Raw genomic sequence first — 12,644 nt, 5'->3', positions numbered from 1 at the left:
CTTCTTTTTTTATGACTTTAGTAAATGTTTATCTTCAAGGAGTTCCATTTTACTATTACTTCTAATACCACACAATGAGAAACAATCAACATGTACAATAAGAGGGCATTACTTAAGTAAGGTATGATACCAACCTACAATGAAATACTTTGCAGAGATTTAAAAATGATATTTAGAAAAATTAACAACATGGAAAAATTTCACCAGGTTAAAAAACAAAACAAAACACAAAATGAAAAAAAAACATCTGGAAGGAAATAGACCAAAATGTTAACGGTTATTATTTCTGGGTAATATGATTAGGGATCATATATATATATATATATTTTGGGGGGTGCATGGTCAGGGCATTGAACTTAGGTGTTCCACTTGAAAGGTGAGCATTCTAGAATTGAACCACCTTTGCACCTTGGGATCTTTTTTTTTTTATTAATTAAAAAAAAATTAACTAACACAACATCTAGAAATCATTCCATTCTACATATGCAATCAGTAATTCTTAATATCATCACATAGATGTATGATAATCATTTCTTAGTACATTTGCATCAATTTAGAAAAAGAAATAGCAAGACAACAGAAAAGAAATAAAATGACAATATAGAGAAAAAATAAAAATAAAAAATACAAAAAATATATATAAAAAACAGAGCAAACAAACAAACAAAAAACTATACCTCAGATGCAGCTTCCTTCAGTGTTTTAACATAATTACATTGCAATTAGGTAGTATTGTGCTGTCCATTTTTGAGTTTTTGTATCTAGTCCTGTTGCACAGTCCGTATCCCTTCAGCTCCAATTACCCATTATCTTACCCTATTTCTAACTCCTGCTGGATCTGTTACCAATGACATATTCCAAGTTTATTCTCTAATGTCGGTTCACATCAGTGGGACCATACAGTATTTGTCCTTTAGTTTTTGACTAGTCTCACTCAGCATAATGTTCTCTAGGTCCATCCATGTTATTATATGCTTCATAAGTTTATTCTGTCTTAAAGCTGCATAATATTCCATCGTATGTATATACCACAGTTTGTTAGCCACTCGTCTGTTGATGGACATTTTGGCTGTTTCCATCTCTTTGCAATTGTAAATAATGCTGCTATAAACATTGGTTTGCAACTGTCCGTTTGTGTCTTTGCCCTTAAGTCCTTTGAGTAGATACCTAGCAATGGTATTGCTGGGTCATATGGCAATTCTATATACAGTTTTTTGAGGAACAACCAAACTGCCTTCCACAGTGGTTCCACCATTTGACATTCCTACCAACAGTGGATAAGTGTGCCTCTTTCTCCGCATCCTCTCCAGCACTTGTCATTTTTTGTTTTGTTGATAATGGCCATTCTGGTGGGTGTGAGATGATATCTCATTGTGGTTTTGATTTGCATTTCTCTAATGGCCAGGGACATTGAGCATCTCTTCATGTGCCTTTTGGCCATTTGTATTACTTCTTCTGAGAGGTGTCTGTTCAAGTCTTTTTCCCATTTTGTAATTGGGTTGGCTGTCTTTTTGTCGTTGAGTTGAACAATCTCTTTGTAAATTCTGGATACTAGACCTTTATCTGATATGTTGTTTCCAAATATTGTCTCCCATTGTGTAGGCAGTCTTTCTACTTTCTTGATGAAGTTCTTAGATGCACAAAAGTGTTTAATTTTGAGGAGCTCCCATTTATTTATTTCTTTCTTCCGTGCTCTTGCTTTAGGTTTATGGTCCATAAAACCGCCTCCAGTTGTAAGCTTCATAAGATATCTCCCCACATTTTCCTCTAACTATTTTATGGTCTTAGACCTAATGTTTAGATCTTTGATCCATTTTGAGTTAACTTTTGTATAGGGTGTGAGATACGGGTCCTATTTCTTTCTTTTGCATATGGATATCCAGTTCTCTAGGCACCATTTATTGAAGAGACTGTTCTGTCCCAGGTGAGTTGGCTTGACTGCCTTATCAAAGATCAAATGTCCATAGATGAGAGGGTCTATATCTGGGCACTCTATTCGATTCCATTGGTCGATATATCTATCTTTATGCCAATACCATGCTTTTTTGACCCTGTGACTTCATAATATGCCTTAAAGTCCGGCAGCATGAGACCTCCAGCTTTGTTTTTTTCCCTCAAGATACTTTCAGCCATTCGGGGCACACTGCCCTTCCAAATAAATTTGCTTATTGGTTTTTCTATTTCTGAAAAATAAGTTGTTGGGATTTTGATTGGTATTGCGTTGAATCTGTAAATCAATTTAGGTAGGATTGACATCTTAACTATATTTAGTCTTCCAATCCATGAACACAGTATGCCCTTCCATCTATTTAGGTCTTCTGTGATTTCTTTTAACAGTTTTTTGTAGTTTTATTTGTATGAGTCTTTTGTCTCTTTAGTTAAATTTATTCCTAAGTATTTTATTCTTTTAGTTGCAATTGTAAATGGAATTCGTTTCTTGATTTCCCCCTCATCTTGTTCATTGCTAGTGTATAGAAACACTACAGATTTTTGAATGTTGATCTTGTAACCTGCTACTTTGCTGTACTCATTTATTAGCTCTAGTAGTTTTGTTGTGGATTTATCTGGGTTTTCGACATATAGTATCATATCGTCTGCAAACAGTGATAGTTTGACTTCTTCCTTTCCAATTTTGATGCCTTGTATTTCTTTTTCTTGTCTAATTGCTCTGGCTAGAACCTCCAACACAATGTTGAATAATAGTGGTGATAATGGACATCCTTGTCTTATTCCTGATCTTAGGGGGAAAGTTTTCAATTTTTCCCCATTGAGGATGATATTAGCTGTGGGTTTTTCATATATTCCCTCTATCATTTTAAGGAAGTTCCCTTGTATTCCTATCCTTTGAAGTGTTTTCAACAGGAAAGGATGTTGAATCTTGTCAAATGCCTTCTCTGCATCAATTGAGATGGTGGTGTGATTTTTCTGCTTTGATTTGTTGATAGGGTATATTACATTTATTGATTTTCTTATGTTGAACCATCCTTGCATACCTGGGATGAATCCTACTTGGCCATGATGTATAATTCTTTTAATGTGTTGCTGGATTCGATTTGCTAGAATTTTGTTGAGGATTTTTGCATCTATATTCATTAGAGAGATTGGTCTGTAGTTTTCTTTTTTTGTAATATCTTTGCCTGGTTTTGGTGTGAGAGTGATGTTGGCTTCATAGAATGAATTAGGTAGCTTTCCCTCCACTTCGATTTTTTTGAAGAGTTTGAGCAGAGTTGGTACTAATTCTTTCTGGAATGTTTGGTAGAATTCACATGTGAAGCCATCTGGTCCTGGACTTTTCTTTTTGGGAAGCTTTTGAATGACTGATTCAATTTCTTTACTTGTGATTGGTTTGTTGAGGTCGTCTATTTCTTCTTGAGTCAAAGTTTGTTGTTCATGCCTTTCTAGGAACTTGTCCATTTCATCTACATTGTTGTATTTATTAGCGTAAAGTTGTTCATAGTATCCTGTTATTACCTCCTTTATTTCTGTGAGGTCAGTGGTTATGTCTCCTCTTCCATTTCTGATCTTATTTATTTGCGTCCTCTTCCTTCTTCTTTTTGTCAGTCTTGCTAAGGGCCCATCAATCTTATTGATTTTCTCATAGAACCAACTTCTGGTCTTATTGATTTTCTCTATTGTTTTCATGTTCTCAATTTCATTTATTTCTGCTCTAATCTTTGTTATTTCTTTCCTTTTGCTTGCTTTGGGGTTAGTTTGCTGTTCTTTCTCCAGTTCTTCCAAGTGGACAGTTAATTCCTGAATTTTTGCCTTTTCTTCTCTTCTGATATAGGCATTTAGGGCAATAAGTTTCCCTGTTAGCACTGCCTTTGCTGCGTCCCATAGGTTTTTTTGTTTGTTTGTTTGTTTGTTTGTTTTTATTAATTAAAAAAAGAATTAACAAAACAATTAGAAATCATTCCACGTCCCATAGGTTTTGATATGTTGTGTTTTCATTTTCATTTGCCTCGAGATATTTACTAATTTCTCTTGTAATTTCTTCCTTGACCCACTCGTTGTTTAAGAGTGTGTTGTTGAGCCTCCACATATTTGTGAATTTTCTGGCACTCTGCCTATTATTGATTTCCAGCTTCATTCTTTTATGATCCAAGAAAGTGTTGTGTATGGTTTCAATCTTTTGAAATTTGTTGAGACTTACTTTGTTACCCAGCATGTGGTCTATCTTTGAGAATGATCCTTGAGCACTTGAGAAAAAGGTGTATCCTGCTGTTATGGGTTGTAATGTCCTATAAATCTCTGTTAAATCCAGCTCATTTATTGTAATATTCAAATTCTCTGTTTCTTTATTGATCCTCTGTCTACATGTTCTGTCCATTGATGAGAGTGGGGAATTGAAGTCTCCAACTATTATGGTAGATGTGTCTATTTCCATTTTCAGTGATTGCAGTGTATTCCTCACGTATTTTGGGGCATTCTGGTTCGGTGCATAAATATTTATGATTGTTATGTCTTCTTGTTTAATTGTTCCTTTTATTAGTAGATAGTATCCTTCTTTGTCTCTTTTAACTGTTTTACATTTGAAGTCTAATTTGTTGGATATTAATGTAGCTACTCCTGCTCTTTTCTGGTTGTTATTTGCATGAAATATGTTTTCCCAACCTTTCACTTTCAACCTATATTTATCTTTGGGTCTAAGATGTATTTCCTCTAGAGAGCATATAGAAGGATCCTATTTTTTAATCCATTCTGCCAGTCTATGTCTTTTGATTCGGGAATTCAGTCCATTAACATTTAGTGTAATTACTGTTTGAGTAATACTTTCCTCTACCATTTTGCCTTTTGTATTATATATATCATATCTGATTTTCCTTCTTTCTACACTCTTCTCCCTACCTCTCTCTTCTGTCTTTTCATATCTGACTCTAGTGCTCCCTTTAGTATTTCTTGCAGAGCTGGTCTCTTGGTCACAAATTCTCTCAGTGACTTTTTGTCTGAAAATGTTTTAATTTCTCCCTCATTTTTGAAGGACAATTTTTCTGGGTATAGAATTCTTGGTTGGCAGTTTTTCTCTTTTAGTAATTTAAATATTTCATCCTACTGTCTTCTAGGTTCCATGGTTTCTGCTGAGAAATCTATACATAGTCTTATTGGGTTTCCCTTGTATGTGATGGATTGTTTTTCTCTTACTGCTTTCAAGATCCTCTCTTTCTCTTTGACCTCTGACATTCTAACTAGTAAGTGTCTTGGAGAATGCATATTTGGATCTATTCTCTTTGGGGTGCACTGCACTTCTTGGATCTGTAATTTTAGGTCTTTCATAAGAGTTGGGAAATTTTCAGTGGTAATTTCTTCCATTAGTTTTTCTCCTCCTTTTCCCTTCTCTTCTCCTTCTGGGACACCCACAACACTTATATTTGTGCGCTTCATATTATCATTCAATTCCCTGAGCCCCTACTCAAATTTTTCCATTCTTTTCCCTATAGTTTCTGTTTCTTTTTGGATTTCAGATGTTCCATCCTCCAGTTCACTAATTCTATCCTCTGTCTCTTTAAATCTACCATTGTAGGTTTCCATTGTTTTTTTTTCATCTCTTCTACTGTGTCTTTCATTCCCATAAGTTCTGTGATTTGTTTTTTAGACTTTCCATTTCTTCTTTTTGTTGATCCCATGCCTTCTTCAAGTCCTCCCTCAATTTATTGATTTGGCTTTTGAAGAGGTTTTCCATTTCCGTTCGTATATTCAGAATTAGTTGTCTCAGCTCCTGTATCTCATTTGAGGTATTGGTTTGTTCCTTTGACTGGGCCATATCTTCAATTTTCCTGGTTTGAGTTGTCATTTTTTACTGGGTCTGGGCATTTAATCAGATTTCCCTGAGTGTGGGACCCAGCAGGTTGAAGACTTTCCTGTGAAGTCTCTGGGCTCTGTTTTTCTTATACTGTGGTGCTTGTCTGTCTGCAGGTCCCACCAGCAAAAGATGCTGTGGCTCCTTTAACTTTAGAAGACTCTCACTTCTGGGTGTGTGGTAGAGACAGAGGAAAGGTTGTAGGTTGGTTTTAATGGCTTCAAATTGTTAAGTCCTGGGATCTGAATTCCTTGAGAGAGGGATTCCACCTGAGTTGCGTTTCACCCCTCCCGCAGGGAAGGTTCAGGTGGTAGAGAGCCCTGAAAGCAGCCTGTTTCTGCGTTAGGGGCAGTTGCAACCTGTGTAATCCCAGCGCTGAGCCCAGCGCAACGAAGCCTCCATAGAAACAGCCACAGAAGGCTCTGTTTCGCCCCCTTTCCTCTTTTTCTGTTAGCCCAATAGGCGACTTCCGCCTTGATCAATTTCACCTGAGCTGAGGGCCTATATTTAGTAGTTAGAAGTTGTTCATTAATGCCACTATTGGTGTTAGGTTGCACTCAGTCTCTACTACTGTTGGAGACTCTTTCCTTTCGCTCTGGGAAGTCGTCTGTGGGGGAGGGGCGCTGGCCGCTGTGACTTGGGGGACCGCTGATCCGAGGTTCCCAGCCAGCCCGGGAAGCTGTGTGTGTGGAAGGGGCTCCGGCCGCTGGCCGCCACGGCTTGGGGAACCCCTGTTCTGAGGCTCCCAGCCGGTGTGTGGCAGGGTCTGCAGTTGCCCACTGCCGCGGCTTGGAGAACCGCCGATCCAAGGCTCCCAGCAGGCCTGGGAAGCCGTGTGTATAGAAGGGGCTCCGGTCGCCGGCCGCCCCGGCTTGGGGAACTGCTGTTCTGAGGCTCCCAGCCAGCCCGGGAAACCGCGTGTGGGGAAGGGGCGCTGGCCGCCACGGCTTGGGGAACCGCCGATCCGAAGCTCCCAGCCGGCCCGGGAAGGAGGGAGGGAGGGGCTCCGGCCGCCAGCTGCCGTGGCCCGGGCAAGCGCGTACCTCTCGGGGACCTCACCACAGCAAAGTCTCTTAGCCAGTCCAGCCATTCCAGAATGGGGTACACTGTGTGTCTGGTCTCTGTCGTGGCTCCGGGAGCTGTTCTGTACTGTTTCTAGTTCTTTATTAGTTGTTCTGGAGGAGGAACTAAGACCCATGTGCCTTACTAAGCCGCCATCTTCTCCAGAAGTCTCTTTGTCTCTTTTAACTGTTTTACATTTGAAGTCTAATTTGTTGGATATTAGTATAGCTACTCCTGATCTTTTCTGGTTGTTATTTGCATGAAATATCTTTTCCCAACCTTTCACTTTCAACCTATGTTTATCTTTGGGTCTAAGATGTGTTTCCTCTAGACAGCGTATAGAAGGATGCTGTTTTTTTAATCCATTCTGCCAGTCTGTGTCTTTTGATTGGGGAGTTCAATCCATTAACATTTAGTGTTAGTGCTGTTTGGGTAGTACTTTCCTCTACCATTTTGCCTTTTGTATTTTGTATGTCATATATAATTTTCCTTCTTTCTACACTCTTCTCCACACCTCTCTCTTCTCTCTTTTCATATCTGTCTCTAGTGCTCCCTTTAGTATTTCTTGCAGAGCTGGTCTCTTGGTCACAAATTCTCTCAGTGATTTTTTTATCTGAAAATGTTTTAATCTCTCCCTCATTTTTGAAGGACAATTTTTCTGGGTATAGAATTCTTGGTTGGCAGTTTTTCTCTTTTAGTAATTTAAATATATCATCCCACTGTCTTCTCGCCTCCATGGTTTCTGCTGAGAAATCTACACATAGTCTTATTGGGTTTCCCTTGTATGTGATGGATTGTTTTTCTGTTGCTGCTTTCAAGACCCTCTCTTTCTCTTTGACCTCTGACATTCTGACTAGTAAGTGTCTTGGAGAACGTCTATTTGGATCTATTCTCTTTGGGGTATGCTGCACTTCTTGGATCTGTAATTTTAAGTCTTTCATAAGAGTTGGGTAATTTTCAGTGATAATTTCTTCCATTAGTTTTTCTCCTCCTTTTCCCTTCTCTTCTCCTTCTAGGACACCCACAACACGTATATTCATGTGCTTAATATTGTCATTCAATTTCCTGAGTCCCTGCTCATATTTTTCCATTTTCCCTATATTTTCTTTTTCTTGTTGGATTTCAGATGTTCTGTCCTCAGTTCACTAATCGTATGTTCTGCCTCTTGAAATCTACCATTGTAGGTTTCCATTGTTTTTTTCATCTCTTCTACCATGTCTTTCATTCTCATAAGTTTTGTGATTTGTTTTTCCAGACTTTTGATTTCTTCTTTTTGTTCATTCCTTGACTTCTTTATATCTTCCCTCAATTCATTCATTTGGTTTTTGATGAGGTTTTCCATGTCTGTTCGTACATTCTGAGTTAATTGTTTCAGCTCCTGTATGTCCTTTGAATTGTTGGTTTGTTCCTTTGACTGGGCCATATCTTCAGTTTTCCTAGTGTGATTTGTTATTTTTTTGATTTGTTAATTTTTTGCTGTTATTTTTTTCTAGGCATTTAATTATCTTAATTAGTTTATTCTGGAGATTGCTTTCACTTCTTTCACCTAAGGTTTTCATGCTGGATGAATTTGTTGTCTATCTGTTCTTTGACATTCAGTTCATCATTTTCTGGAGCTCTAGCTTAGCTTTTGTTTGACAGAGCAGAATTTTTCAGTTATTGTTTTCTTGTTTCTTGCCCTGCTTGTATGGTGCCTTTTTCCCCCACACCCTGAGGAGGGTCTACCTAGGTATTATAGACCCCATCTGGATTTTCCCAGACCAAACTGGCCTCCTATCACGAGGAAAGAGTCACCTGCATTGGTTTTCCCTGAGGGTGAGACCCAGCAGGTTGAAAGACTTTCCTGTGAAGTCTCTGGGCTCTGTTTTTCTTATCCTGCCCAGTATTTGGTGCTTGTCTGCCTGCAGGTCCCACCAGCATAAGATGATGCAGTATCTGTAACTTTGGCAAAATCTCCCTGCTGGGGAGGTGGTGGAGACAGAGGAGAGATTGTAGGCTGGTTTTAATGGCTTCAAATTACCAAGCCCTGGTGTCTGAATTCCTTGAGGGAGGGATTCCACCTGAGTTGGGCTTTACCCCTCCCCTGGGGAAGTCACAGTCTCCGGACAAGCCCTCAAATGAGCTTGTTTCTGCCTATGCCTGGGGCAGTTGCAGCCTGAGAAGCCCTGCCACTGTATCCAAATGCAGTCAAACCTTTGTAGAAACAGAGCCACAAAAACCTCTGTTTCCTTTTTTTTTTTCTTTTTCTGTCAGCCCTACCCCCTTGGTGCTGGGGCAAAAATGAGCTACCTGACTTTGACCAGGTTCACCTGAACTGGGGGCCTATTTTTAGTCATCAGAATTTTAAAATCATTTCCACAATTGACATTTGGTTGGGCTCAGCCCCTGCTGCTGGTAAAGTCTCTTTCCTTTCCCTTCTGGGAAGCAGCCTGTGGGGGAAGGGGCGCCGACTGCTGAGGCTCGGGGTACTCACAGTTCTGGGGGGGCTTGCAGCTAGTCCAGCTGGTCCAGACTGGGGTACGTTGTGTGTCCAGTCACTGATGTGGCCCCAGGAGCTGTTCTGTAATGTTTCTGGTTATTTAGTAGTTGTTCTGGAGGATGAACTAAAATGTGCACATTGCTAAGCCACCATCTTGGCCCTATCTTCTTGTGTCTTGTAATTTTTTTGCTGATTTCTGGGCATCTGATAATCTTAATAAAATTATTTCAAAAGTTGGCTCCTCTGTCATCTAAGTTTTTTTCTTGATTGGGTTCATGTTGAAGGTTTCTTTTGCAACTTGATTTGTCATATTTCACAGCCAAGCCAGGGCCACCGTCCTGTGCAGGGGTGTAGACCCATGCCAAAGAGTCCCAGAGAAAGGGTCAGGAAAGTAGCTTCTCAGACTATACTTTCCAAGCCCAGCAGATGATGCTCTTTGGCGACCTATTCCCCACAGCCCTACAAAGGTAAATTATTTTTTAATCCCTCTAAGCCTTCTGTTTCTATGGTGAACAGGATAAAGGTCCTATGGTGCCGTACATGCATGTCCAGAAAAGACTGAGTCTGTGGACCCCCGCTGTCCTATTTTATTGGCCAACTGTTGGGTCAGAACTGTTCCACATCCCCTTACCTACAGCATTTCCTTGTCTGGAATGTAACCTGAGCAATGCCTTTTTATAAAGTTCAACTGGTTCTTACCTGAAGCCAAAGTTGAGAATCACTGGCTTGAGTACTGGAAAGAATGAAATTTAAAGACTGGAATTGGCTTCAGGAGTTAGTACTGTAAATGATCAAGTGCTTCTCATAATAAGTAGGAAATATTAAATAACTCAGCTTGGAATAGAGAAATTAGAAGAAAGTGATACTCCAACACTTTTTTTTCCATATCCTCATATAAGGGAAACATATCTAAAAACATAAGCAGCAATTTTGGTCTTTATTTAAACAAAGAACTACTTTAAAATGCAAGTTTGTTATAATGAACTAAAAGGATGACTTTAATTTTCTAGCATAATTTGAAAACTTGCCATTCAATTACTAAATATTTAAAAACTTTTCAGTATGTTCCCTCTTGTACTCTTATAAACCTTTTATGGGTTGGGAGAAAGTCAGTGTGGCATTCATAAATAAGTAAGCACAAGTCTGGATTGATGCAAGTTCAGTGATCAAAATTTGGTTTTATCATTTAGCAGCAAGAATAGACATAATATCTGAATATGATTAGCATTGAATTCATGATGCTTTATTCTGCAACCTCAAATTTCAAAATACAGAATTTGGATCTGCTTATACTCTTGCAGTATTAATTTAGGCAGCAAAGCAAAACTATTGAGAGTAAATCCTATTTCTTATTGGCAAGCTTCTTTGCCATAGCAACTGGGAAAAAGTGTATGAGGAAGTGAGAAGGACCAGTGATGCATTCTTATCTCAATTAATGGCCTATTTCTGCCTAGTTACAGCCAACTTTCATAATCTTAGAACTGAACACTCCTGGAAAGGCAGAAATAACCTCAGAACAGACTTATATGTACTGAGTTCTGAATGCTTTCTATTTTCTTATTCTGTATGATTGCTAACTTTGGGAATTTTTTCTAAGTTCTCAAAGCCTTTGTTTACTGATTTGTACAACAGGAATATACACCATATGTGCTGATTTGAAGCTGTTATGCTCTTTTAATCCATTTGTATGGGTGTAGACCCATTGTGGTGGGGCCTTTTGATTAAGTTGCTTCAATTGAGGTGTGATGCACCCAATTCAAGGTGGGTCTTAATCCTTTACTGGAGTCCTTTATGAGAAGATGAAAGGCAAGAAAAGCCAAGAGATTTCTGATATTACATTTTGGCAACTTTACCAAACTGAAAAAGACATTTAATACTGAGAGTGGGGTGCTGCTATTTGCAAATACCAAAAATGCTGGAATGGCTTTACAAGTGGATAAGGGGAAGATTATGGAAGAATTGTGAGGAGTGTGGTATAAAAGGTATATACTGCTTTGAATTGATTCTTGGTAGAAATATGGATGTTAGAGTTACCTCCAATGAAGCCTTAGACCGAAATGATGAAGTGTGTCATTGCAAATTGAAAGAAAGGTGATCCTTGTTTTAAAGTGGCAGAGAATTTGGCAAAATTGAGTCTTTAGTGTCATACATAAGGCATAAATTGGAAGTGATGAGCTTGGATATCTAGCTGAGCAAATATCCAAACAAATGTGGAAAATGCAGCCTGGCTTCTCTTTGCAGTTTCTAGTAAAATGCAAGAGGAAAGAAATAAGCTGAGAACTGAACTCTTGGGTACAAAGAAACCAGAAATTGATAATTTGGAAAGTTCTGGGCTTTTGGAAAAATGTATCTCTAGAGAATACTGACCCAAATGAGGGTTTAACCAAACCTGGACTCAGTCAATTATTTCAGAAAAAGTCAGGATTGAATACAGCTATCCAGAAAAGATATGTGGAAGGTCCTACTGTCTGATGGTTGAGACCCCTGTGTGCTGCGTGTGAAACCGATGAGTCTTTTGTGAGCTCTGTATGAATGGAATCACTGCCAGCCTGGACTAAAAGGGACAGAAAAGGGACAGATTAAAGGAAATAATGATATCCAGAGCCAAGAAACCTAGGGCCAGGAAAGTGGACCCACCCATACATGACCCAGAGTTTGCAGAGGGCAGGCTTTCCTCCCCATTGTTCAGGAAGAGTGCTGTCACTCCAGGGCCCTCAGATATCTGGGGAATTGAGGGGAGCTTGGCTACCCTATTGTTCAGGAAGAGTCTGTAGCCCCATGCCTCAGAGAGGGTTGAGCATGTTCTCCAGGGATTGGGGAGAGTCTGGCCACCATTTCACTGTTATGAGGGGGTAAGAGTGTATGGTGCCAGCCAGTTGCTTGAGGAGAGTGGGGCTGAGAACATAGCCATCTTCCCACTGTTTGGAGATGTTGGCACCCTTACTCCAGTTTTTGGAGAGAGCAGGACTGCTACATAAACCTTTGGAAGGGGTGGGGCTGCCATTTTCTCAAGGCTCAAAGATAAAAAATCATTCTGTGGATGGCTTTCAGATCTGGAAATCTAATGAAGTTTGTCCTTCAGGTTTTTGGAACTGTTTGGGATAGTTAACCCATGTTTTTCATGCAATTTCTCCCTATGGAAATAAAAACATTTATCCTATGACTGTCCCTCCTTTGTATACTGGAAGCAGATAACTTTTTCTAAGTCTCACAGGCTCATAGCAGGAGGAAATTTTGCCTTAGAATAGACCACACTTGGAACTGATTTTTGATGAGGCTTGGTACTTAATATTGTAATTGAAATGA

Source organism: Tamandua tetradactyla, chromosome 14, assembly GCF_023851605.1.
Source record: "Tamandua tetradactyla isolate mTamTet1 chromosome 14, mTamTet1.pri, whole genome shotgun sequence".
In the NCBI taxonomy this organism is placed as follows: Eukaryota; Metazoa; Chordata; class Mammalia; order Pilosa; family Myrmecophagidae; genus Tamandua; species Tamandua tetradactyla.
Note: the sequence above shows the minus strand (reverse complement) of the source record.